We start from the raw sequence: 25,807 nt of genomic DNA, 5'->3' as shown, positions 1-25,807 counted from the left end.
CCTCGAAGGCTTGCTAATACTTTCAAACAGTGGAGCTTGAGGCTAAGAAACAGGTGCAGCCTTCTCTATTTCATTGCTGTTAGTCCAAAATGAGAAAATAAAATACCTCTAGTACAATTGGCAGCAAAAGCCATCCATATGATCTTCCTTTATTTTTCAGCATTGTTCTGCAGCCGCGCACATTGATGATTAGTAGGAGCTGTTCTATTAAACTCAAAAGGTACGTATAATAACATACGGTAATATTTTATACTGTGTGCTCCTGTTGTAATACCGGCGTGATCTTCAATGATATTAGCAAGTATACGTTCACACAAATATTGTGGTGTCAGAAACATCGTACGAAATACAGGACAAAGCCCGCAATCACATTGCGAAAAAATGGTGTAGATAATGGCTTTTAAAATTGTGTCAGGAAAAAGAAAGGCATTTTCCATTTTGTCTCTTCGCACACAGCGGACAGAAGATACGTTTTTCTTACTTCCTTTGCAACCATGTTATGTTACAATCCCTACCCTTATTCAGAAGGATATAAAACGCACGACAGCTTCGTACAGCCGCATTGTACAGACAGAAAACCAAGGAGGGAATCAGCAACGGTCGACGGGAATGAAATTTCCTGCAATTCCACTTCTCTTCTGCTTTCTTCTCTTGGTCGGTGAGTGTTACATGGGTCCTTTAAAGTCTTGTTTAAAGACCGATTTATATTTAACCCCTTAACGTTTATTCTCCAGCCTCCACTACATGGAAACGATTTAAATTTTTCGTTGTTCTGTTACTCAAATAAATGGCATAATTATTATGGACTACAACACAACTAAATGCAGTAAGCTATGTAGAACATTTGAACGCCATGGCCCCAATTTAAACACGCCACCCAATCAACAGAAAGTGCGGATCTCAAGGGCAGCCCTCTGTTGATCAAATATAGGTACAGGCGTGAGCCCTAGAGCGGAGATGTGGCGTTTCCAATCGGAGATGTGTCAGCCCGAAGTGGGTGATGCAGAAGCATTCAAATTTGTTTTATTGAGTCCAATGCAAGTAGGTAATGTAGATCGGCCTACATTCGGCCTGCATTCTCAGATATGAGTAGTCAACACAATTCGCCTGTCGGACCACTTTGGACATTGGAAGCAACCCTGAAGTCGAATGGTTTTCTTTTCTTTTCGGTTAGCCCTTTCCACACCGACACAGGAGCAAAGCAAGCTGTAAAGAGGCAAGCCCTGTTGTGACTCGTCTAATTCTTCCCCCAGGTGCTGACGTAGCTACTACGCAGGCCCCGCGAGATCAAAATGTTCAAATGGTAGCTTTCATTATTAAGATCCTGCAAAATGCTTGAATGTCAGTATTTTACGCAGCGACACAGTCAAATATATATGTGAGCAGTGCAGTAATAAATCAATACGGGCAACCTACATTGATTCTTTAGCGCCCCGTAGATTAGCCAGCACCCATTAGCCCAGCAATTTGTGCTTAAAAAATGTTTATGTGAGCATTTAACATACCTAAAACGATTTACGCGTTCTGCAAGAACACACACAAAAATGGGTGTTTTTTTGAACCCTACTTAAGAGTCAAGAGTAGCAGGCTGCTGACTGCGGCCCAGTAAAGTAGTAGAGTATTCAAACTGCCAGCTCAATTGTGGTGTGAAATGCACTCTATATCGCTGCGTTCAGCTCGTAAATAATGGTCACAAAGATGGTAATGACTGGCCATTTCCTGCATCAAGCTGCAAGAAAAAAAGAGCAAACGACGCGGCTGAATGCAGCTTCAGTTGAAAAATAGTGCCGTAGCCCTACATCACATCATCAGCCGACGTCGAGTATATAGCGATGCTGCTGGATGCCCGTTTCATTCTGTTTCGGTTCGCATTGCATAGCAGTCTGATTTCCTCGCTCTCAAGGGCTTTAGCAAATTAGTTTTTCTTCAGTTCAGAATTTATTTTATATCGCATTGTTATGTCTTCGAACTCCCCACCGGGACTTACAACCAAACTGAGACAATTGAAAGCTGAATTTCATATTTGTGGTAAATATATATATATATGTATAGTTAAAAGCGTTTTCCAGCAAATGTTGTCTGCTGCAGTTGAGACTTTGTTCCTGAAAGTAATGTTTCCTGCACTAAACTTTATATTAAAATGTTTCTTAGTATTCGCTGAAACAACCGCATATATCAAGGTAGAACTCTTGCTTGAGCTAGCTGGTACATGATCCCAAAGGAATACGGCGCGATGCACGAGCGCAAAGAAGGCGCACAAGCTGGACCTGTGAAGTGCAATTATTATATTTTATTACTTTTGGCATGGGTGACTTTAGTTCAATTTTCGGTGTTAATTAGCTGTACTTTCATGTGTGAACCGTTCTTTGCGACGATAGAGATTATGCGTGATAGAAAATACGTCTTTAATATTTGGCTTCTTTGCTGAAAAAGAGGTAAGTTCAGCAATACTTCTGTGATGTTTATGGAAAGCAGAAGACTGTGCATAGGAGGACAACAGTGCAAAAGTTGAAGCCTTAGCTACAGTGGTAGCGTTTTTCGGAACACATTTTCCTTTTATGGCCATGTTCTGAAAATTTCAATTTTGGAAGCAGGTAGCGGAGTGATATATCATGTTGTGAATTTAAGCATGAAGTGAAACATCACACGAACTTTGATTCTTAAGAAGCAAAATAGCAGCATTGTCATTTCACCATGCAAGATGCGAATAATATTGATGAGATAAAAATTGCGGTAATTACAGTAACTTCAAAGCTTTCACTCTCACGTTGCGAGTAAGAATCGTTAACCTTAAGTAACCCTTCAATTTGTTGTACATTTATTTATTGATTTTATTCATAGATACTACAGCCCCTGCTGGGGCTATTTCAGGAGTGGGGTTGAGAAATATACATACTAAAATGGTATGGTTATAAAACAAACGTAATGAACATGTTTACATAAATAATAGATATAATATGGTACAGAGATTGTAAAATTGAAGAAATAACCAATAGACAACAAGTACAGCGCAAAACATAAAAGGTAGGACATGGCTTAGATGACTGACAAAAATTTACGCAATGGAAGATACCGCCTTATGGCAGAAATTTTGTTCAAATCTTCTATTGTCTGGAGGAAAATGTGTTTTAAAATATTAGTACGGGCGAAGTATGACTTTAGATTAAAGCTATGATGACTTTTGGTTGATGGAGAAATATTGGAGGTGAGGTACACACTAGGTGTTACATGGTAAGCTGAATTAACTGTGCAATTCAGTAACTGTAATGGACCCATATGAAGCCACACGGACAGGGGTGTCAGATTTAAAGTTAACGCCACATAAGAAAGTGAAAAATGTCGATTGTGCCGATGATATATTAACCCGACTGCTTTTTTTTATTGGTCTCGATTACGTCAATTTTGCAATGCTTGTGAGGATTCTGGACTGGAGATGCGTATCAAAGTACTGGACGAATTAGGGATGTTTTCTTTGGTAGCTTAGTGCCTTTGGAATATTAGGCAATGTTCTTCTCAAATATCCAAGCGATTCGAGTATTTTAGAGCAAATGAATTTAATAAGTTTTCGCCCAGGGCATCTTAACAGTAAAAATAACACCGATAGTTCTGTTCGGAAGTCCTGGGCAATGATGAGACTTTCAAAACATAAACACTGAAGGAGCCATGATGTTAGTAAGCGACATCCCTACACTTTAGGTAAAACTTAATTTCATTTTCAAGGTGTTACACTAAGCACGAAAACTAACAAATGGAGCATTAAGCTGCAAATTATCTTGAGTTGTATTATTACGTGATATAAAACAGGCTTCCACATATCGTTTACTGGTGACGTCGTATGGCAAGGTATGTAATTAAAGTATATTTTGAGTAATAAAGGCCGAACACCGAAGCTTGAGGAACGCCAGATGGTACATCGTTTATAAATTAATGGAAGTATACGAAGCGAACTATGAGCGGTGAGAAAGAAAATGAGCAACCCAACTAACCAAGCGAGGATTTTTTGACTAGACTGCAGTAGAGTGTCAAAAGCTTTACAAAAATCTACAGATATAGAATTCACCATGGCTTCCATATCCAGGGTAGAGTCAAGATTATGAGAAAATTACATTAGTTGTGTTACGGTGCTGAAACCGTGTCTGAAGTCATGTTGAAAATGAGACATGTTATTACATTCCAGAAATCCTCTTATATTTTTACGGACGAGGAAGAAGCGGGCAGTGGCGCCGGCAAGAGCGCTCGAGCTAGTCCGGCTGCGGTTCATTAAGGGGTTTGGTACCCGGTTACACGGCTTTTTCCGTTTTTGGCAAATATCGCAATTTTGACTAGTTACAAACCATTGAAACTTAGTGGAAGCATATAGATGTATTTCTGCTTGTTTCATCTGAAACGTCGAATAAAAAAACGAATAAGATAAATTTTCCAGGAAAAAACTTTCACTTCAGTGAAGGAATATTCAAGAGATAACTATTCTTCTAGAGCGACGAAACTGCTCGCGAATTTTTTTTGTAACACCAGGTTTTGACTTAGTCAAAACAAATTTGCTTGCTTCTTTCCAGAAATACAATTCTTTTTTATATTTAGCATTCTAGCTAAGGTGCTTCGGGATGGAGAAGGTAGTAAATATAAAAACGTTTTCATTCAAAAGTTATGTTTTGATTCAGTCTCTGCGATGAGCACTCAGGAACAGTTGATTGAAGCTTCAAATAAAACGATTTATTCAGTGCGGAGAAAATGTTCCCTATACACGTAAAAACAGCTTTTCTAGAAGTCTTGTCTTAAAGATTTCACTGCTCGCCCATCCGCCAAAAAGGCACCTAGGACGTAGTCGGCAGGTACCTAGGGCGTAGTCGGCAGACTTCTTTTCAAAACCTTTTATGGCACTTGCCTTCGCCTTCTGTCGTCGTTTGCTTTCAGCAAAGATCCCAAACTCAACCTTGACATTTCGACCATTCTCCATCCGATTGAGGGCTACCTCGTAAAACACTCCCGGTTTTATACCAAGGGCTTCTTTGTTTTGTTGCCATCATTGTAGAATCTACTTGCGTCATACACAGCTCCTTTTGCTGTACAAAAGCCTACAAATGTCGTTTTAAGCCACCTGCTCTAGATCAAGTTATTGCGAGACTCGTTAGCATTTGCGTGCGTCTATGAAGGAATTTCCTGAGGAGCTGGGTGCTGCAAGGCCTCGAAAAGCTTGCTTTATGCTTGCCATCCCTGCTTCCGGAAGTGAGCGCGTTTGTAGGCTTTTGGAGAGTCTAGAGCGAGACTACGCTACAAGCGTAGTCTCGCTCGTGCACACCCTCTAGTCTCGCGGCGTGCACACCCTCTAGCGAGACCACGCTTGCAGCGTAGTCTCGCTAGAGGGTGTGCACCAGCGGCGCGATTTTTGAATCGCTTATGGAGCAGATACGAGCACGCCATCTGCTAGATATGTTCTCCGTATGGGGAAGTATTTGTCGGCCCTAGTTGCGAAAAACGTGGTTTTGAACACATTTTGGGTACCATCTCCCTTAAAATCATCTCACGGCCTGCCGCCTCGTAACATTTTGGTGGAGGTTCGGGGTGCGTCATCATCAATCGTCATCCTAGCTGGGAACTGCGGCGCCCTGTGTGTCTGCTTCCGCCATCGGCAGCAGGTTCCATGGAGCCCATCGCCTGGCTGTTCCCCAACCTGCCAGACTGGAAGTGATCTTGCCGTTCTTCGGCCCCGCGTCCTTCGCCCCGACCACACGACACAACGCAAAAACCAAATGATCCCACTGACCCGACACGCAACCCACACGACCCCGAGACCCGACTGACCTGACCAGCCGACTGCCGAGGCGCTGACTAGAAGACCCCATCGACCTAAGACGACACCACATATGAGGACATCCCCCGTCCATGCCACGCGATGCGTTTCTGGGCTTCGACTATCGGATATTGGCTAGCTGTGGAGCGGAAGCGTCTTCATCTAGGCTTCATAGGGGAGTCATTGTGGCAGCAAGCCGTTATCGTCTTCCTTTCCTCATTTTTTTGTTCAGCAATCTAGTCTCGCTCACCGTCATGCCATAGCATAGCCTCCTTTATACTCTGTGCCTGTCAACGCGCCGCGCGAACAATAGAGCGGCGCCGTCGAGTAATGTTCCGCGGCGCTGCCGCTTCTCTCGCTGAGGGTGCCGCTGACGTAGGGGGTCGAGGCGCACGGGTATGAATGTCGGCGCGGGGCGGGAGCGCTGTTATTCGCTTGCGCGATAACTGTTCCTAAGCATGAGGCGTGCATATTCAGCATATTCACTTGTAAGGCCGATATCCACTAAGCATAACAAGTGATCATGATACTTGTTAGGCAATAACAACAACGCTATATAACATTTTATCTCGGGCAGTCTCAAGAAATTGCGCATGGCTCGAAAAACTGCTTGACTGCTCCGCTAGCACCAATGGTAATAAAAAAATTGTAATACTAGTCTACGCTGAAATAAAACAAAATGTAAGAAGAAAGGAAACAGCATTTATTTACACATTTCACGATAGCAATTGTGCTTCAAGAGTACCATGTAGAAGTGGTATGATAAATAGCTGCCACAAGTAAGCAAAAAGTTTACGGTGACTGCTTTCACTGATAGCACTTCAGAAGCCAGCTTGATTTACAGATGATTTGAACAACTGCATCGCAGTATGCCATTGAGATCTGTAAGGGCAATTTTGGTATCAGCTGTTACTCGCAATGATTCAGCGCGTCGTACAAACGTTTTTGTTAACTAAAAAAACAAGGAAAGACAAATATACGCGTTGCATCTTTCTGTTTCGATCACTCCAAAATAGTCGTCACAATAGGCAAAGCTCGTGTTTTTATTTTCTCACAGAATTGCGCAGTTAGCGTAAAAGAAATACTGAGCTGGAGCACATGTAACATACCACACAGACGAGCTAACCAGGGAGGAAGTTCGCATCGCAGTCCAGAAAATACACGTGCACATTTAATATTATTATTACCTTACTGACGCGTAATAAACACATTTCTGGTGCTTTCATTATTTCGCACAGGCCTTAATGCGAATGAGTGCGCGACGGGAAACTAATATAGGCTTTGCAAGATTGAGTTTAACTCACTTTAAATTAGTCATCTTCACAATAGGTAAATCTTGTGCTTCTATTTTATCACACATTTTCGTAATTAGCGTATACTGCAATAAAAAAAAATGCTTCGCAGGAGCACACTAACACACTACGCAGACGAGCTAGGCAGGGAAGCAATTACCATTGCACTCCAGAAAGCACAAGTGCGCATCTAACATTACTATTGCAGTATTGATGCTTAATAAACACAGTGTTTGGTGCTGTCACTATCTTTTACAAGCCTCAAAGCAGCTAAATACCATGCAGCGATCGCCGGAAGGACAAAGCAACGCTGGTACTTACCACTTGGTGCATTGCTGTATTCCTGCAGCACCCGAAGGCAGAGAAAAGTAGAAGCATGACCTTGCACACAGCAGAACAGTCCACGAAACAGCGAGACAGCGGCAGCGCGTGGCTATCCGGATTGCTTTGTAACACGGCGCACCCGGCACTCGCCTGGCGATTTTGACCCAACCACCCTACGTCGCTGTCGCCATCTCTCAGCAGCCAGCGGCGTAACTTGTCAACGGAGAAGGAGCGGCGGCGACGGCCGCGGAGCGCGGAGTTAACAGGCACAGAGTGTATAAAGGAGGCTATGGCCATAGATATCATCAACAGCGAAAAACTTCCTCGTCCACGATCGCGACGATCGCTCTGTGGCCCCGGGTCACTCTACGGACGACGAAGTATTAGTGCGGGAAGGAGCGCTGTCGTTTTCTCACGGTCATCTCACGGTCATCGCACTATCTGTTCTCTTCTGTGTTCATCGGCCTGCCTCTCCGTAGCAAAGGTTTGGATTATGTGCTCAGGCATTTTACATGAACATGATGTTAATGACATAGGTACGGCGCGAGAGATTAGCAACTCATGCAAGGTGGGGATTAGATATCGAGCTGTTCAAAATCAATATCGAACGATAAATGAGTTGTGTGCACCATTAGGTCCGGTTGCCATCTTTGTGTCCAGCTTTAGTATTAGGTCAACCACACCCTCTTTGGTGACTGTGAAATCGGCAATTGAAGCTGCCGTGTGAAAAGAACAAAATGAAAAAGCTTTGTCGGGGTCAGATAGGAATACATATTGAGAATAGGCATTGATTACATTTGCTATCTTTCCGGATCATTGGTGGCTTCACTGTTAACGATGAATAATGAAGATGCAGACTGTGTTGGCCCAAGTGATCGTAAAATTTTGCGGATGTATGTTTTCAATACATCACTAAGCTGGCTGTTGAAAAAATGGCCTCTTGCCAAATTGAAAACATTTGTAGCTCCTCCTCTGCTGTATTAAATTTGACGAGGCTTGCACGATCATTGAAGCGTTTTTTGTGCCTCATGCGGCGAACACGGTGTAATGCACGCAATATTTTCGCAGTTGTCCTAAGGGCCTTATCATTTTTCTTTGTTTTACAAGGAAGAAAACACTGTATGCAGTTTTTACGATCATTTCAATGTAGGGGACTAAAGTGTCGATGTCGCCGCAATGGCTAAGCGTGATAAACTACTGGAAGGCATCTGCAAGATGCTTAGTGATTACAATGCCATCAGCTCGTTTAAATCCAGGGCGTGTAGTGAAAGTATAACGCGGTACAGAAAAAAATATCATCGAGACGACTACTGCTTTATGGTTTGAACTTCCATCGATAACATCGCATTCAAAACCACTCCCAAAATATTGGATTTATCTATAACCAGGTCAAGGAGCCGATCACTCCTTTTATCTCCATCAACTATTTGTTTGAAGTTCATGGACATAAAAACGCTTAAGCGCTCACGGCAAAGTCTGGTTTCTGAGCAGATATGAAAGGCGTGCGCCAATCGATGTCAGGAGCGTTAAAATAGGTCATCAAAGTTAAATTAGAAAAATAAAGCTTTGTTCAATGAAGCATCAACGGTGTGGTACGATTCCAGAGAAGAAACAAATCGTCGTTTAGTGACTCCAATAACAATGGCCTGCTAGTGAAGACAGGGTCTGCACCAGATCAGTTCATCTTCTGAAGGTGTAGGAAGGACTGTGAAATTGAGTTCAGAGTGAAAGAAGAGCGCAACTCGACCTCTTGTGCCATACTGCCTTTCCGCTTGTGCCACAACGTATTCAGGAGGTGTGAATTAGGACTCAAGGATCATAGAATTTGGAGTGATGTGCATAACTGAAACGGGCTGCCACGTTTCCGTTATGCCCATGACATGAGGAGAATAATGAATAAGTAGCGAATGGAAATCAGCATATTTATTTGGTATACTTCCAGCGGTAAGGCATAAACAGATAACTTTTCATGAGCGAATTTGGACAGACCAAGGAGGGGCAGACAATGATAACAGTGGTAACGGAGACGATGTCTGAAACAATGTTATGTCCACAATATCACGTACGAACGTTTTGGCAACTCAAGTAATTCGGACAGCATTTCAACAATTGTAACATTGTGAGAAGTATCAGCCTCATGAGCACTTATATGAGCACGTTTCTAAGCATGTATGGGTGTATTGACCAGCATCTGTGTTTCGCCAGACATCTGAGCAGGCTCAGTCATTAGAGGAGCGGGATTGAGCACAACGTCCCCGGCTCAAGAGAAGTCAGTTTAATCATTATACCATACGCGACGACCTAGGAACAGGGATATGTTGGAATAAGGGCAGCATAAAAAAAAGGATCATATCACCTTACAATGCCAGCACCTTTGCTGTAACATACCTACACAAAAAAGCCGACAGGTATTTTATTTAATTTTATTTAGTTTTTACATACTGCAGCTCCATCCGGAGCTAAAGTAGAAGTGGGAGATGAACGTGATATAAATAAAATAATTATACAATACAGTCAGTAGAGCAGTAAAAAGACTGAATTTAAACAGAGCAACAACACTAATAACGGCTAGAGGTTACTTAACTGTGGGAAATAGGCAGTGTGCGACGGCGCCAGTAAAATTTCGTAAAGGAAGGGAACGGAGTGAGCCAGGAAGCTTATTCCAAGCTGCGCTGGTGCAAGGGAACAAGTTGTTTTTAAATGGATCATGTCGAGCAAAGTAGGGGAAAACATTAATCTCATGGTAGTATCTGTAGGTAGTAGGCCAGGCTGGAGTAATGTAGTTGTTAGATGAAAGCCGATAATGACCTTGAATGATACAATACAAGACTTTAAACGATTCCAAATGCCGACGACATGGTAGCTTATTAAGCTTTAACGATCTTGCCGCCACTGCTGTTCTCAAGCCTCATGAAGAAATCCTCTGGCAACACTGCTTTTCTACCCTCAGCAGATAACACCTTGCTGGTGCTCTCGATGACTCTTCCTCCAGCGATGCGATGATATAGGCAGGGTTATGACCGTTGGAAATATGTGAGGAGGTGACAAGCGCGCCTTCGGGTGGGCTGAAGCTATCAATCACATTTATAGGGCAGTCAATGCCAACAATGCCCATGTAATTCAAATGCCGTTCTTGAAGACTGAGGTCATAAAATTAAGAAGCGTTATAACCAGCCGAGGAAAAACAGCACCGAGCTAGTACAGCCAATCATGCGAAACACTGCAAAAAGAGCTGAGAGTTAAGCATCTCGCCGACAGTGCTGCTCTCAAACCTACACCATTCACTTCCCGCTTTCGGGTACCGGCTATAGGTAAATATACCAGCGAGGTTCGATTAGTCAGAGGAGGAACGTCGGAAACCATCTAAGTCCACTTCCCAGCCAAAGATTGAGCAGCTTCCTCCTCATCCTCATGCTTCCCTGTCTGTATTTCTGGGCGTCATACTTTCCCCTATAAAGCGGAAGCTCGCTGAGCGACGTAAACATCGTCACGTGATCGGAAGGGCTTTAAACCAACAACTTTCTAGTCTCCACTTTTCGCAGAACGACGCCCGTTTATAGTGAGGAGCGCGATGATAATTGTGCTGGCTAAGTTTAGGAAGGATGACAGACGGTCCATCATAGGGGCACACCAGCTTTAGTGACAGACCCCGCTTTCTTACTGGCAACCACAGCAAGCTCAAATCGGCCAGCTCGTAAATGACCTTGAGATTATGGGCATTCTATCGTGGTTTAAAGCGATCCTGACAGGCCAGGGTACAAGTCGGGCAAGCTGGGGGGCTTCTTCTGTAAAGCAGATTGTCTTGACTACCGAGGGATCTTCACACTACCGGCAGAAAACGGGATGATGGTGTCCAGTGTATACTGTAGTGGCGAGCGTAGGGCAGGAAGAGCGACCTGTGGTGTCATGAATGGCAGTTTTAAAAGCGTTGGGTGATAGCATTGTGTAGCGAAATCGGCGGTGATGGATTCCTGTTTTGCAACAGTATAATTTCTCTGCAGCTTACTAAGGGAATGAATCGAGTACTATACGACGTGCTCCTTGCTGTCGCAGCGATGGACGATAACCGCAGGGTGGTATGAGCCTCTGTGGGCGCTGAAGGATTGAAATGGTGGAGCAGAGGTTGCAACGTGAGACGAAATTTAAGGTCACGGAAGGCGGCGTCACATTCAGATGTCGACTTGAAAGCTACATCTTTACGAAAGAGGCCTGTCAGGACGTTCGCGATGTCAGCACGGTCAATCAAACAGCGACGTATAGAAATCTGGGAAACTTCGTAGTTCTTTGGCGGATTGGGGCGCCTTTGGGCGACCGCTGCTGTCAGCGGGATCAGGTCTGACGCCGTCTTTATCGACGAGATAAACGGCACCTCTTACAGTTAAACACAAGGTCAGTTTTGCGCATACAGTCTACCACAAGAGATAAACGGTCATTTTGCTAGTTGAACGTTTTCCACAAAAATTTCGATCTCTTTAAGTAACACATACCTCCTATTCTAAACCGCGGAGTATCGTGTCCATGAATTGTGCCATGTAGTGGGCGTATTGCAGAGGCTTAATTCCATCACATAATGTTCGCAATGGCCGTCGGGTGTAACAAACATAGTCTTTACTTGGTTCGCCGGATGTACAAATATTTGCCAATAGCCCGGTCTGAAGTGAGTGGTGGAAAAGTAGGAGGCAGAAAAAGACAGTCAGTAGCGTTGTCTATACGGGAAAGGGGGTATACATCTTCCCTAGTGACCACATTTAGACGACAGTAGTCAAGAGGAAAACGCGATATCCCGTCTTTATTCGTGACAAAAAATACGGCGACGGCCCAAGGACTGGATGACTTTTGAATTACAAATTTCGTCAACATCTGTACTTGTTCATTTATCACTTTTCGTTCAGAGGCGACTCCACTTGTAAAACAGTCACTGTTTTCTTGACACCGTAGCTGATGAAATGAAGAGAGAATGGCGAGTCGCTACAGCATGACGCATGTTTCATACCTGCGGGAAGAAAGCTAGATTGGGTGGAGCAATTCACTGCCCAGAGCGCAGAGCGGCCGTTGCCCACAGGTACCGTTGCATAGCCAATCGACATTTTTTATGCAGATGGGTGCTTCGGTTCTAGAATCGCCTCAGGCATGTCGATGGTGGCGTCGCAGCTGGAAACCTGTGCGCATGCTGCCGAAGATGGAAACACAACAATATTTTCAGAAACACAAAACATACACACACAAAAACATCAGTTCTCCATCAGACCAGGGTAAAACATATGCCGACGCTAAGTTCACCAGTATAGCAGTCGACATTAGCGCCACACAACTTCAAAATTGTTGTCTTATCTGATATGTGTCGTCTGGTAGTAGCGGGTCCGTTACTTTAGGGTTGTCCTCGATACATTGCTCCACCGCAGCTGCTGCGGTCCCGGGCATTCTTTAAGTCCGTTGCATTAACGGCAGATGTAGCTGGCCCACTCGGCAGATCAAATAAAGAAGGCGCTGAAGGACTCCAAGCTAGCTTTATCGACCAGGTCACTTTCGAAACTATAATACGGATGGCAGAGGCCAGGTCGCCAATCCTATGTCAGCAGTGTCAACAGTGGTCACCATCGCCGCGCCAGCCAGACTTCTGAATTTTGGTGTTATCGAAGTATTTTTATCTGTTCGAATGTGCATCAGTGCTGAACCACGTCAGCCACTAAGTCGAGGCTTGATTTACCGATAAGGAAATTATAATTGTATTCGGCAAGCCCTTTATCCAGGTGGCCGACTTTGTCATCTACCATCAGTCGAGGATATAAAAGCTTGTGTAGCTTCAAGAATTCCTTGATATACTTCGTCCATGTTTCACCAGGAAGCTCAGCTATTTGAGTGAGCGCTTGTTAGCTCGCTTTATCGCATCAGTCTCCGAATCATTTTATGATCTCCTCCAGGAAGCTGTCCGATGTGCTGAACGTGACCTTGTGGCTTTCGTACCAATGTAAGACCGTCTCAACCAGCTCGAGGACCATGCCGTCTAGCCGTGCGGAGGAGTCCCACTTATTGCATTGGCTTACCTTCTCGCAATGATTCAGCTACTCATCCACGTCTTCGTTGGATGAGCCTGGTAAAGAACGTGGCTTCTGATGATGCTGCCATGAGCTGATAGGCAGGATCATCGGAGCGTCGCCGCCAATAGACATCGTAGGCACAGATGGCGACAGGCCAGCAAGATGGCGTCTTTGGAGCGGTTCAAGTGGGGGGTCCATCTTCGGGGTTTATGGTGAACGGCGACCTAGCAACTCCAACAAAATTGTTACGAATAAGGTTTTATTGACCAGAGGACGAATATCGGAAACCAGCTGAGTTAACTTGCAAGTCCCAGCACGAGCCACAGCTCTTAATCATTTTCTCCGGCATCTATGTTTGGCCTCACCAGTGGTATAAATCACTCACCTAATTCCTGAGCCTTAGCATGCTGGTTAAAGACACAATATAAAGTGGGCCTACAATCTACAGCTTATGCAGCAGATACTAGTCTGCTTGATGTTCATTCGCATCGTAAGCGTTCTCATTTCTGAGCATTATTCAAGTGAGACGGGTTTCAGAATTAACTGAATGTTCAACATTGATGTGAATCATGTGGGTCGGCCGATGTTAGGGTTCGTAATCTGCTTGAGTAACCGCCAGCTTTTGTGCGATGTAACAATTTGGAGGTGTGGCTTTTATAGCACGCCGCAAAAAAATTGCGAAGTTGCGTTTTGTACAAATGAAAGTTTTAACAGTTTTACCTGCACTGTACCGACGTCAATAAAGAAAAATATGTTTTATTTTGGAGACACTTTTGTTGAGGCTTAGTGTAAATCTGCTATTCATCAAAAAATTTTCGAAGTTTAGCCCAAATTGCTATTTTGCACACCTATGTCAGCATGTCCTCATCTTTCATAGCACAACATCAATACGACTGTAGAAAAACAATGTTTTTATCAATTTTTTTATCCACTCTTGCCGGAAACAAGGAGTACTTGTTAAGCAACCGTACGACAAAAAAAAACAGCAGAAAAGCATAAAATGTGGACTTGTCAATCTTGGAGAACAACGCTGTCACAAAATTGTGAAGAAATCGCTCAGTTGTGAACCACCCCTGAAACCTGGAACAGCAAGATGTCTAATAAGCGCATGGAAACAATCATGGTGACGAAAAGGCGTAATATAGTGTGACATACAAATGAGCTTACCAAGCTGCACAGCACAAAGAGCCCTGAAATGCTTATTGGGCAGAATAGGCTCAAAACTGGATGCCAAAATTGCTGACCTCTATAACTCGAGAATGGGCGGTGAAAACTCGTGATTCAAAGTGTGCCGCGGTAAAGGGTCTAGAGTATAAATTTTTTTTTTCGAGGAAGGTTCGACAAGCTTGGCTTGAACGCAAATTGAAAGGTAATGAGAGACAAGCTGTATGTATAGTTAGTACTAACCTCACTCCCTCCTTCAAGGTGCGCTTTATAAAATGCATAAAAAGGAGCAACATAAAACTCAGTGGGCTCCAGTGACCATGTGTTGAACTTTATAAAGCCAAACGGTCCAGAACAGCTGTAGCAATTCATGTGAACACAAGAGATAATTCTGAATTGGTGTCTCAGGGGCAGGGCTTCGTTATTGTGTGCATGTAAATGCAGCAGAAGTAACAACGTCTGCTTATGCAAGCTGTTTAACCAAAATGAAGAGAACATGGAAGCCTCGCATATTCATACAATGTTCCGTAATATAAATGACAAAAACAAGCGGCCACAAACCCCCCCTTTTATACTATGACAACACTTTGGGTGAAAACAACAAAAACCGAACAAGATAACACTTATTTTCGTAAAACATTTGCCACATAACTTCACACGTTAATAAGGAAAGTTTTCATAGACTGCATAAACTTGTTGTAACATTAACGTCATCAGGAATGCCATTAGAAATCAAGAGCGGCCCTTTAATAAACACAACTTAGCCGGTGATTAGATTTCGCTGGCATGTCTGTGTACGAAGGAAAATTAGGTAGAGAAAGATGGAAACAGACTGGTGAGGAAAATAAAAGAAAAGAAGGGAGAGACAAATACGGCCATTGAATAGCTCCAGTAACTATATTAGTCGTTGCCCATAACTATAGAGTCACAAAGGCAAATTGAAGTGTGTACCATTAGCAGCCCCTGTCCCCTAACAAATATGCTCTGGGGAAGTGGTTCATTAAATGATAGGATTTTATCAAGTTTATGCGCCACCTTTAAAGTGTATATAAAGTGAAACGGAAGAAGGCCAGGTTGAGCTAAAGAGTGGTTTGCTGGGGCTAGACAATTTTGAGTATGCAATAATATATTGCTTTTTGTGCCCAACGATCACCATTACAAGATGCGTTGGCTATGTGTTACCTCATGACTCAGTGCAGTACAAGAGTATGCGGAGTATAAATAAATCTGTTTCTCACGCTTACAATAAATAATTTCAACTGTATGCTAACTTTGTTCAAACTAGTTTTACTTGATTCCTCAAGTGCATTTCAGACTCAAAGTGCGCATCAAGGTACTTGAAATTGTTTACAGTTTGTATTGGCTGGTTATTTATGCAACACAACACAACACAACAAAACATAACATGTTCATAGTTCAAACTTTCCTCCTGGAGCGAAACAAAGTGTATTTACCTTTCCTAAAGTTAACTGATAGATTGTTGTTAGTAAATCAGTTGGGAATAATTTTTAATTTGCCTTTTTTTATTGGGAAGCTCGTTTATTGTCTTCCCTATAAATATTAAAGCTGTGTCGGCGGCGTAGATCAATGCTTGAGAGCGTTTGGTATGGATGGAAATTATTAACATACGACGAGAACAAAATCAGTCTTAGAACTGATTCCTGCGGGACCCCCCCTTACCAAGACCTGCGCCTCAGAAGTCACGTTATTGATAACGACATGCTGTATGCGGATTGAAATGTAACTGATACTCTCTCTCGAAATTTATACTTACTTTATCTACAAAGATTTTATGGTTACCCTTATCGAACACATTTTTAATATTGTCACCAACACACGTAGCAAACAGAAGAACAACCGAACTGTTGTTGTTGTAGTGGTTATTTATTGTATGTACAAAAGGAAAGAAAAGATGTTTGCCAGCCCCGGTATCTGCTATCTTATATCTGAAGCACCTGAACTGGGGCGGCGGAAATAAAGGGATAGCGAGGAGAAGGTAGAGGAAATCAAAGAGGTGAGTGATAGGGAGAAAGAACAGAGTAGGTAAAAATAAAAGAAATATATACACTATGGTACAGTATACAGTAGTTTGCTTGAGGCCCACCCGCAAATGTTTTAGGTCACTGAGTACTCGGCACGTCGGGCGGGCCTCCGCAATAGCTCCACGTCCAGGCAACTGTTCACTACGCACGCACTTGCACACTGTACAAAACACTGACGGCTGTCGTGGGCGATCAGCCGTTATTGTGGGAAATAGCACACGTGGAGCGTTCAGTCCCAGCGCGCACTATCTGGCGAGGTGAAATAGGCGGGTCATCAAGCCCGCCTGTTCCCTTTTTAATCAAGCGAAGCCCGAGACAGACGAGGACGACGCTAAGCCACGCGCCAAGACATTCGGCCACTTGGTGGCGCTAGAAGATGGGCAGCAGTGTGGCATTGCCCCCCTTCAAGAGGCATCTACCCAATGCCGCAAACGGAGGGGAACAATAGAAGAGGGGCAAGTTATAAGGGAGTCTCTGGCTCTGGTTTGGACCCTTAAACGGTTTAACGATTGTAATATGGCTTCATTCTGGCGACGTGAACTATTTCAGATTTCGGATGCCGAGAGGAGCGGACAGTGCCTTGTGGTAGCACCTCGCGCAGAAGCTTTTCAGAGCGCCCTCGCAACCGAATTGGGCTCCAAACCCAGACTTTATCGCCGGGTGTGTAAGTCCCCTCTCGTTGTCGCAGGTTGTAACACTGGGCGTCGTGTACTTGTTTGTGCCGAATTCGCTGTCGGGCAAGTTGGTGTGCGGCTTCTGCGTGATGAATAAATTTATCAGCCCCCACTACAGTGGAGGGAGCAGAATCCGGAAGAAGCATGGCATCCAGCATAGTCAAAGGTTCGCGCCCATGGACCAAATGAAATGGAGTAAAGCATGTAGTTTCCTGGAGCGCAGTGGTTTGTATGCGAACGTGATGTATGGCTGAATTTGGTCCCAGTTACCATGATCGTCGTCTACATACATAGAAATCATGTCGGCAATTGTCTTGTTAAGCCACTCAGTTAGTCCATCAGTTTGAGGATGATAGGCAGTTGTCTTGCGGTGCCACTGAGTCGAAGGACCTCGCTCGTGAGCGCCGACGTAAACGAGGTTCCCCGTCAGTTAAGATGACTGTTGGGACGCAGTGACGGAGTAAAATGTTTTGAATGAAGAAATGCGCGACTTCCTCTGCGGTACCAGGGGCATGGCCTTGGTCTCACAGTAGCGGCTGAGGTAGTCAGTGGCAACCGCTATATACCTGTTACCCATGGAGGACTTCGGGAATGGGCCCAGTAAGTCCATGCCTACCTGTTCAAATCGAAATTTCGGGGGATCCATAGGCTGCAAGAGGCCAGCTGGTTTAACGGGCGGTGTCTTCCGACGCTGGCACTCACGGCAGGTACGGACGTAGCGGTGCACAACGGCAGCTAGCCTGGGCCAGTAGTAATTTCTGCGTATCCGTGCTAATGTGCGAGAAAAACCGAGATGGCCTGAAGAAAGGTCGTCGTGGCACGCACGAAGAACTTCGTCATGAAGCGTGGTGGGTACTACTAGTAGATAAACAGTTTCTGTTGGACCGTAGTTCTTCTTGTAGAGCACACCATCGTGCAAGCAAAATGACGACAGTCCGCTCCCGAAGAGCTGAAGAGAAGATGACACGGTTCCTTCGAGGTATTCGATGAGGGGCAAAAGTTCAGAATCGGCCCGCTGCTTTCTGGCTAAGGTGGACGTCGTGATAACGCTGAGGAAAGCGGTACCATCGTCGGAGCCGTCTGTGTGGCATGGCAGGGAGTAGGGGCGCGGGACAGACAGTCAGCATCACTGTGTTTCTTGCCGGACTTGCGCACGATAGTAACGTCAAATCCTTGCAACCGAAGGCTCCATCGAGCAAGCCGGCCCGATGGATCTTTCAGGTTTGCCAGCCAACACAGTGAGTGATGGTCGCTCACGACACGAAACGGACGACCGTACAAGTACGGATGAAATTTCATGACTGCCCACACAACAGCGAGGCACTCCTTTTCCGTAGTTGAATAATTAACTTCAGAACGGGACAAAGTGTGACTGGCGCAAGCAATGACGCGTTCTGCACCGTCCTGCCACTGAACAAGGACCACACCGAGGCCAACGTTACTGGTATCCGTGTTCAGTTCCGTGTCGGCCTCTTCGTCGAAGTGGCCAAGTATAGGCGTACATTGGAGACGGGATTTGAGTTCCGTGAAGGCTTTTTCCTGGTCGGGGCCCCAAACTAACGGTTCTGCGTCTTTTGTCAGGCGGCTCAGAGGCTGAGCGATCTTAGAGAAATTGTGAAAAAAGCGACGATAGTACGCGCAGAGGCCGAGAAATTGACGCAAGCTTTGTTTATCTTCTGGTTTGGGAAACGAAGCGACAGCGGCCGTCTTTTCAGGGTCTGGGCTAACACCTCGAGCGCTGACAATGTGGCCGAGAAATTTCTCCTCATGAAAAACAAAGTGCTATTTTTCGGGTTTTAGAGAGAGACTGGCAGATCGGATGGCATTTAAAACAGCGCGAAAACATTTCAGGTGCTCGTCGAACGTGTCCGAGAAAATTACAACGTCGTCGAGATATACGAGGCATGACTGCCACTTCAGGCCAGAGTACGGTCACTCGTTGAAATGTGGCAGCAGCCGAGCGCCAAACGGGAGCACTTTAAACTCGTACAAATCGTGTGGCGTAATAAAAGCGGTCTTCTCACGGTCTCGCTCGTCAACCTCTATTTGCCAATATCCACTGCGGAGGTCAAGTGATGAAAAGTAAGTGGCATGGCGAAGGCGATCGAGGGAGTCGTCTATGCGCGGCAGGGGGTACACATCCTTTTTTGTGACGTTGTTGAGGCGTCTATAATCCACGCAGAACCTCAATGTTCCATCCATCTTCGCGACGAGGACAACAGGCGATGCCCAGGGGCTAGTCGACGGTTGGATAACGTCGTCCTGGAGCATTTCTGTTACTTGGCGGCGGATGGCGTCATGTTCTTCTGAAGACACCCGGTAAGGACGATGACATAGTGGACGTTGGTCGTCGGCAACTATAATTCCGTATTTCGTTAGTGGCGTCTGTCGGACCTTGGAAAATGATGCAGAACAATCGCGGAACAAATTGACAAGATTTTCTATGCAGCGTTTCCGACTGGGCAAGAGGTGCGGATTCACATCGGTCTGAATGGCTGTAGACATCGCATTGTCGAGGTCTGACGTGTTGTATAAAGCATACTGGCCTGTACATTCTCCAAGTTCTTCAAAATAAGCGACCGTCGTGTTCGCCGTCAAATGTTGGGATGCACACGTGAAGTTTGTCACTAACACTTCGGCTTGTCCATGGACAAGTTCAACAAACTTCCGCTCGTCGTCCCATTGATTGAATTCGGCCACTTGGTCAAAACTGGCCAACCAGTCTTCGGCATCCTCGAACCGGTCACCGTGGAATAATGGCGGTGATCGAGGTGTGAGAAGGACGTACGGTGGGGCGTTGCTGGAATGCATACTTGTCTGGCTGCCCGTCGTAGATGTCATGGCTCGTAGCGGTGTTGTCAGTGGTTCGAACTCAGGTTGTAGGCCTCGGAGGCGACGGTTCGCTTTTTGGACGGGAGTGGCGTCTGAGCGTCGATGGCAGCGTCACTGACCTCTTCGGGGGCGACGCACATGGGATCTTACCCAGCGCAATCGACCAAATGTCACCAACACACGTAGCAAACAGAAGAACAACCGAGCTGCCCTTTTTAATAAAGCGAAGTTCGAGACAGACGAGGACGATGCTCAGCCACGCGCCAAGACATTCGGCCACTTGGTGGCGATAAAAGATTGGCAGGGATGTGGCAATATCTATATGAAAGAGCACTGAACATGGGTAGTAGTGAGGGAAGCCTCAGTTCGCAGGTCGAGCCAACGTTTCGACAAGTGGACTTGCCTTCGTCTGATCGCTCAGGACTTGATCGCTCTGCCCAGACGAAGACAAGTCCACTTGTCGAAACGTTGGCTCGACCTGCGAACTAAGCTTTCTTTCCCTCTGTAGTCTTTTTCAGTACTCTTCCATGCCGTGTAACCATCTTGATTTGTTTCTACCTAGATTTGTAATATCTATGTACACACCTATTGCAATGTTGTTGTCATGGAGGGATGCATTTATAGTTTTCGTTAGGACAAGAACAGCGGATTCGTTGATTTTTGCCGGTTACAACCATGATGATTAGGCATATATTATTTTTCTTGAGTCTAAATTACTTCACGCCTGTACATAAAATAAAAAAACGGTATTGATAACACTGAGGACTGAATTTGGAATATAATTATTTACTTCCGACCGGCCTGCTTCTTCATGGATAGGTACACCTTCAGCTGCCTTTCGGTTCGCAGGATGTATTGAGCTTTTAATAGAGTGAATAAACAGAGGTGATAGTTGGCTGGCCAGTAGATCGATAATGTTTTGATTATTTTTGCTGGAATCCGGTCAAGACCTGGTACTTTGCGGATTTTCAGTACGCTAAATACTCTTATGTATTTCATTAACCAAGATATAACTCGTTACATAACAATTTTCAATGGGGCATATCGAACGGGTAGGGTTAGATGTGTAGATACCCTATTGCAAAAACCAGTGCCACTGGGTCCCAGCTCCCCAGCGCCATACCTGATTATGGTCCCAGTATGACGCTGGAAACTGGACGCCCTGGGACGCGGCATACTGGGACGCTTCGCACTGGCGGCACTGTTCACCCGGAGAAAAATAGGCGTGCGATAAAAATTAAAAAGTAACGAAACAAGGTAAGTACCAAGGAAGGCCCGTTATTTAAAAAGTGATTGTTAAACGTTTTTCACTACATTTTGATAAATCACATGAGATTTCACATGTTGCTTGGAGCGAAGGCAGATCGCATCATTTACCACATCGCACATTTTTCTTGTAGTACCATTTGTTTTTGGGAGGAAAAATACAGTATTATTCTTTTTTTCTGCTCATTATGAAGACTGTGCTGTTCATAAGAAGCTTAAATTTGGCTAGGTGAAAGTCCCTAATTTTTTTTCTTTTTTCATTTCTTATACCAGCACTTCTTTTTCTATAAGTCATTAAATTGCATCTCCTCATCCAAGGGCAAAATTTTTATTATGCTTGTTAACACTTATACTTGCAGAACTTTTCCCGATTATACACTGAAGAACATTAATGTGTCAACAATGTGAATTCTATGTCAACATTACTGTCATATTAAGCAGAAAAGCCTGCTTTCTCTAGCAGGTTTCGAGGCAAGTCATGGTTTATTTTTGTATGTCGATTGCTATGAATATGCCCGCATCCTGAGGAGCTCCAGTCTGCACGGACACAAATATGGGCAAGTGGTCACATATTGGGTCAGAGAGTACACCAGCACACACACTGTCATCTATAGCTATCAAGTTAATTAAGCGGAAGGATTGCAAAATGAATGTGTAATAGTTTTGCGTCTCTGATGTCATATTAATATTAGTCACCGACAATAACAGTTCTGCTTTATTACCCATGCGACAATAGGCAAAGCGATCTTTAAACTTCGGAGTGAAGCACGTTAATGACAAAGTTGGGGAGAGATACACCAATCCAATCATTAAGCCATTTGCAAGTTTGGTGGAGTGCTTCTATATCATCGCCACTGACAGAGGCTGTAGACAAAACCTGAAATGCAATGATATCTTAGACAAATATTTCTACGCCGCCTCCCCTTGCGCGTGAATGTCGTGGAGGGAAGATAATTTATATCCGGGCAGGGTCATAATTACGCTTTCATTCAACCATGTATCGCTCACAGCAATTAAAGCAACAGTACAGCTATGGCGCGAAATATACCAAGTCAACTCATGGAGAATTTTACGTAGGCTTTTAAGATTATAATCTATATTCAAAAGTGTTTCTCTATTATTTATCATTTGGCCTCTTTAAAAAATGGTGTGTAATTTCTTTCTCGAAAGCAAGATACTAGTCTTGATCTACTTAACCCCCTTTCTCTAGGTTTTCTTCTGTGGTGGTATGTAGAACAGGTGACTTCTTAAGTTTTCTCATTAACATATTCCCTTGATCCACACAGATAAACGTCTACCCTTTTCTTTCTTGAGCTGACAGGCTTTAACCAGTAAATGCTTTGTTTCTACATAATGGTGTTCATTTACATACAGATTCATCTCCCTAAATTCCAAGGTCCTTAGTACTAAACCTTTTCTTCCTAGCCGCAACAACCACTCTGTCTCGGCCAGTCGTTGCACAAAGCACCCCAGTTACGTTAGTTTTACCCATATCCTTCAACCACACGCGGTGCACTACATCAGTGTCCCCTAAGAAAGAAACATCGAAGTTTGAGCGCAATGGACTAGCCCGCCTTCCGCAGCTCTTCGCCTTGAACCACCGGAGGCCCCCGAATTTCAGCTTTTATACTCTTGCTATACTGTTTTCGCTCCGTGATCTCCTTCCTGGATTCTCTAAGTTCATGGTTAAGTCGATCTATTTCTGTTCTGTTGCCAGCGTCCTCACACTTCATCTCACCAGGCTCTCGGCGGAAGCCTTCTGCATTTTGTCTGAAATTCTCGATGGTTTAGTTGATGTGGTTCATCAACTCAAAGGTATCAAGAAGTTCTTGTCGTATTTTGGCATTCGAGCTCGTAACCATTGCTACCTCACATTTCATTTCTTTCGCGAATACATCAAGCCACGTGACAAGGTGTGCAAGAACAACAACTTCTTTCATGATGTTAGCTATTTCTCTGCAATTTTTACTGCAAAGCCTCCAAGTTCTTTCCGATATTTTCCATTCATATTTCAGTTCAGCTGCTACAGCACAATAGCCTGTACCCGAACCATCCAGGGAATAAATGAGGACCCCAAAGGGGTAAAACGCAGTTTTTCAAGCAGCAGGGGCAGGAGGCCTGAGGTACCAACCTTTGAGTACAGATGTACGTCGGGTTAATATTCGGTCTCCTTCGCTGCCGCTGCCAAAATGATCTGGCCAGCCAATAACAATACCCCCGTGGAGTGGCGATAACAGTCTAGTCCCCAAGTTCTGTCGGAACATGGCAGCTCCCACAACGGCGGGAAGCTCAACAACAGTACTTCGTCGAAGAACTCGCTGATCACTTGAAATTCTGCAAGCAGTTGAAGTTTCACCTCGAAATAGCCACGTTTCTGTGGCACTGCGGATACTAGCCGGTATAGCTATGAATGACAGGGGGCCTGTCAATACAGAAGAACGTCGGGTTAACGAGCGGTCTTTTACGCTTCCGCTGAAAACTTTTGTGTCTGTTATGGATACGCATTTTCTATTGCAATGAACGACGTGTTTAAGAAATTGGGGGCGTTGATACAGCAACCGTAAAACCAAGAAATGCTCATTATCATGCCAAGAATCATTCCGGGCCTTCAGGTCTTGTGTGGCAGTGTGTTCCCTCTTAACGAAGAGTTCATTTATTTGGTCGTCTAAACACAACACAGAAAAAATCTCTCCTTTGATCCCTGATTCTGCGCAGAGCATTGCCTGGCCAACCAATGCACTCGGTTTGGACACAGATGCGTGGCCAGGAGACGATGTCCGCGTGGCAGCAGAAGAGGGTACTCCGGCTGTCGTGGGGTGTGCTGCGCCATAAGTAAGAACCAATTTCTTTTTTGGGCGACCACTAACGCATTCATTTCAACTAATGAAATGTCGCAGAACAGTTTGCTGGTTGTCTGGCTCCCAACTAGTGAAGCAGCTGTGACAAATATAAACACTATAGAGGTCAGATACATACCGCCTATTAAAACCAATAGTTCCATCTAAAAATGTGTTTCGTGTATGCTTGTGCTTTCTTGCTCCTTGCTCAATTTTCATTCTGCAAACTAGTTATCAATATTATTGCTGAAATTATAGCTGACATGTTATCAAAGTCAATATTTTCTACTTGGTACTATGCTAATAGGCTACTACTATTTTTACCTGTTGCAGCGTTAAGGATGCGTCTAAATATGTACAAAGCAAACCAAGAGCATTTTATGTGATGTCGCCTAAAGCGGACGCCATACTTTTGCATGTGATGGGAGTCTATAAATTTATTTCGTGCAAAACCGGACCTTTCATAGTGCAACATGGTCATGATAGCGACGTATTCGCCTATGACAAGTGACGTGTGTTAGTTTACTTTAATCTTAATAAAGTAACAGATCTGTGCAATTTATAATGCCCGCTTAGCTGGAGTCACTGATAGATGGTCATTTTTGATGCTTTTAAGCTAAACGTCCACCAAATAGCCCAGAGTTCTTGAGAACACAAAGTTAACTAACCCGCTTCTGAGGTACACCCCGTGCAATACTTTTACATCACAGTTCCAAATCTTCGAAAGTAGAAAGTAGCTCTCGTCACACCACAAATGCGAATTTGAAATCCCAGGTCTGTTTTTGAAAATAATTGTTTGGAAGGAGAAAACCGGTTCATACGAGCAAACGTCTTGATGCATTTGAGAGAGATATTACCGCTAACGAGTGTAACAAGTTTTAGATATTATTTGTAGTCCTAAAGAAACGACCCTTGTAGCTGCTGGATGAAAATGTTGGCCTACTGAAGCAAACTAAGTCCTTATTTCTTCTTTGGAATCTAAAAAGCAAGAAATAATGCACGAACAAATGAAACGTCAAGAAAGAATTTTAAACCACGATAAAAAATGATGACTCTCTAATCTTGCTAAGCTAATTAATGAGAATATGAATGTCACTTGGAAATCGCAATGGATATATTTGAGAGGTTTAACTGCTACTTTTGCGATTCGCCTCGAATATGTATTATTTGGGCATTTCACTTCTCTTGTTCATGTTTGTTTCCTTTGTTACTGTCCGTTTACCGATGGTTGAATGGCGCGTCCTGAAACTATTATTTTCCTGTAAGTTTTTATAGCCATTGAAGGAAGTGTAAAGTGTATTCGGTATAAGGTTTTTCAAAGTAAATTGCGATCTTGACCTTCTCGTTTGTGACTGCGCAGGGCCACCGAGCTGCCGTCGCATTGGAGGGAATTGTCTGCCTACCCGGTACAACTGCAAGGTGTTGTCTTATACATACACTTGCCCAAGAGGACGCAAATGCTGCACATGGCGGCTCAGTTGAATTCTGACAAACGCAGAGCCTAGGAATTAAACCTTCTAAATATCCATTTTTCGACTAGAAAATAT

The 25,807-nt window shown here is 44.2% G+C and overlaps 1 long non-coding RNA gene across 1 annotated transcript; it reads left to right on the top strand.

The window, feature by feature from the left end:
• Positions 1-519: 519 nt before the first annotated feature.
• On the top strand, positions 520-25,807 carry LOC146193315 (uncharacterized). The gene is made up of 3 exons (XR_014706820.1): positions 520-658; positions 24,139-24,255; positions 25,621-25,807. It is a non-coding gene; the product is annotated as an uncharacterized LOC146193315 (long non-coding RNA).

Source organism: Amblyomma maculatum, chromosome 4, assembly GCF_055883805.1.
Source record: "Amblyomma maculatum isolate TAMU_Amacu chromosome 4, ASM5588380v1, whole genome shotgun sequence".
Lineage (NCBI taxonomy): Eukaryota > Metazoa > Arthropoda > Arachnida > Ixodida > Ixodidae > Amblyomma > Amblyomma maculatum.
The sequence above is the reverse complement of the archived record's forward strand: the minus strand, read 5'-3'. Positions and strand labels throughout refer to the sequence as shown.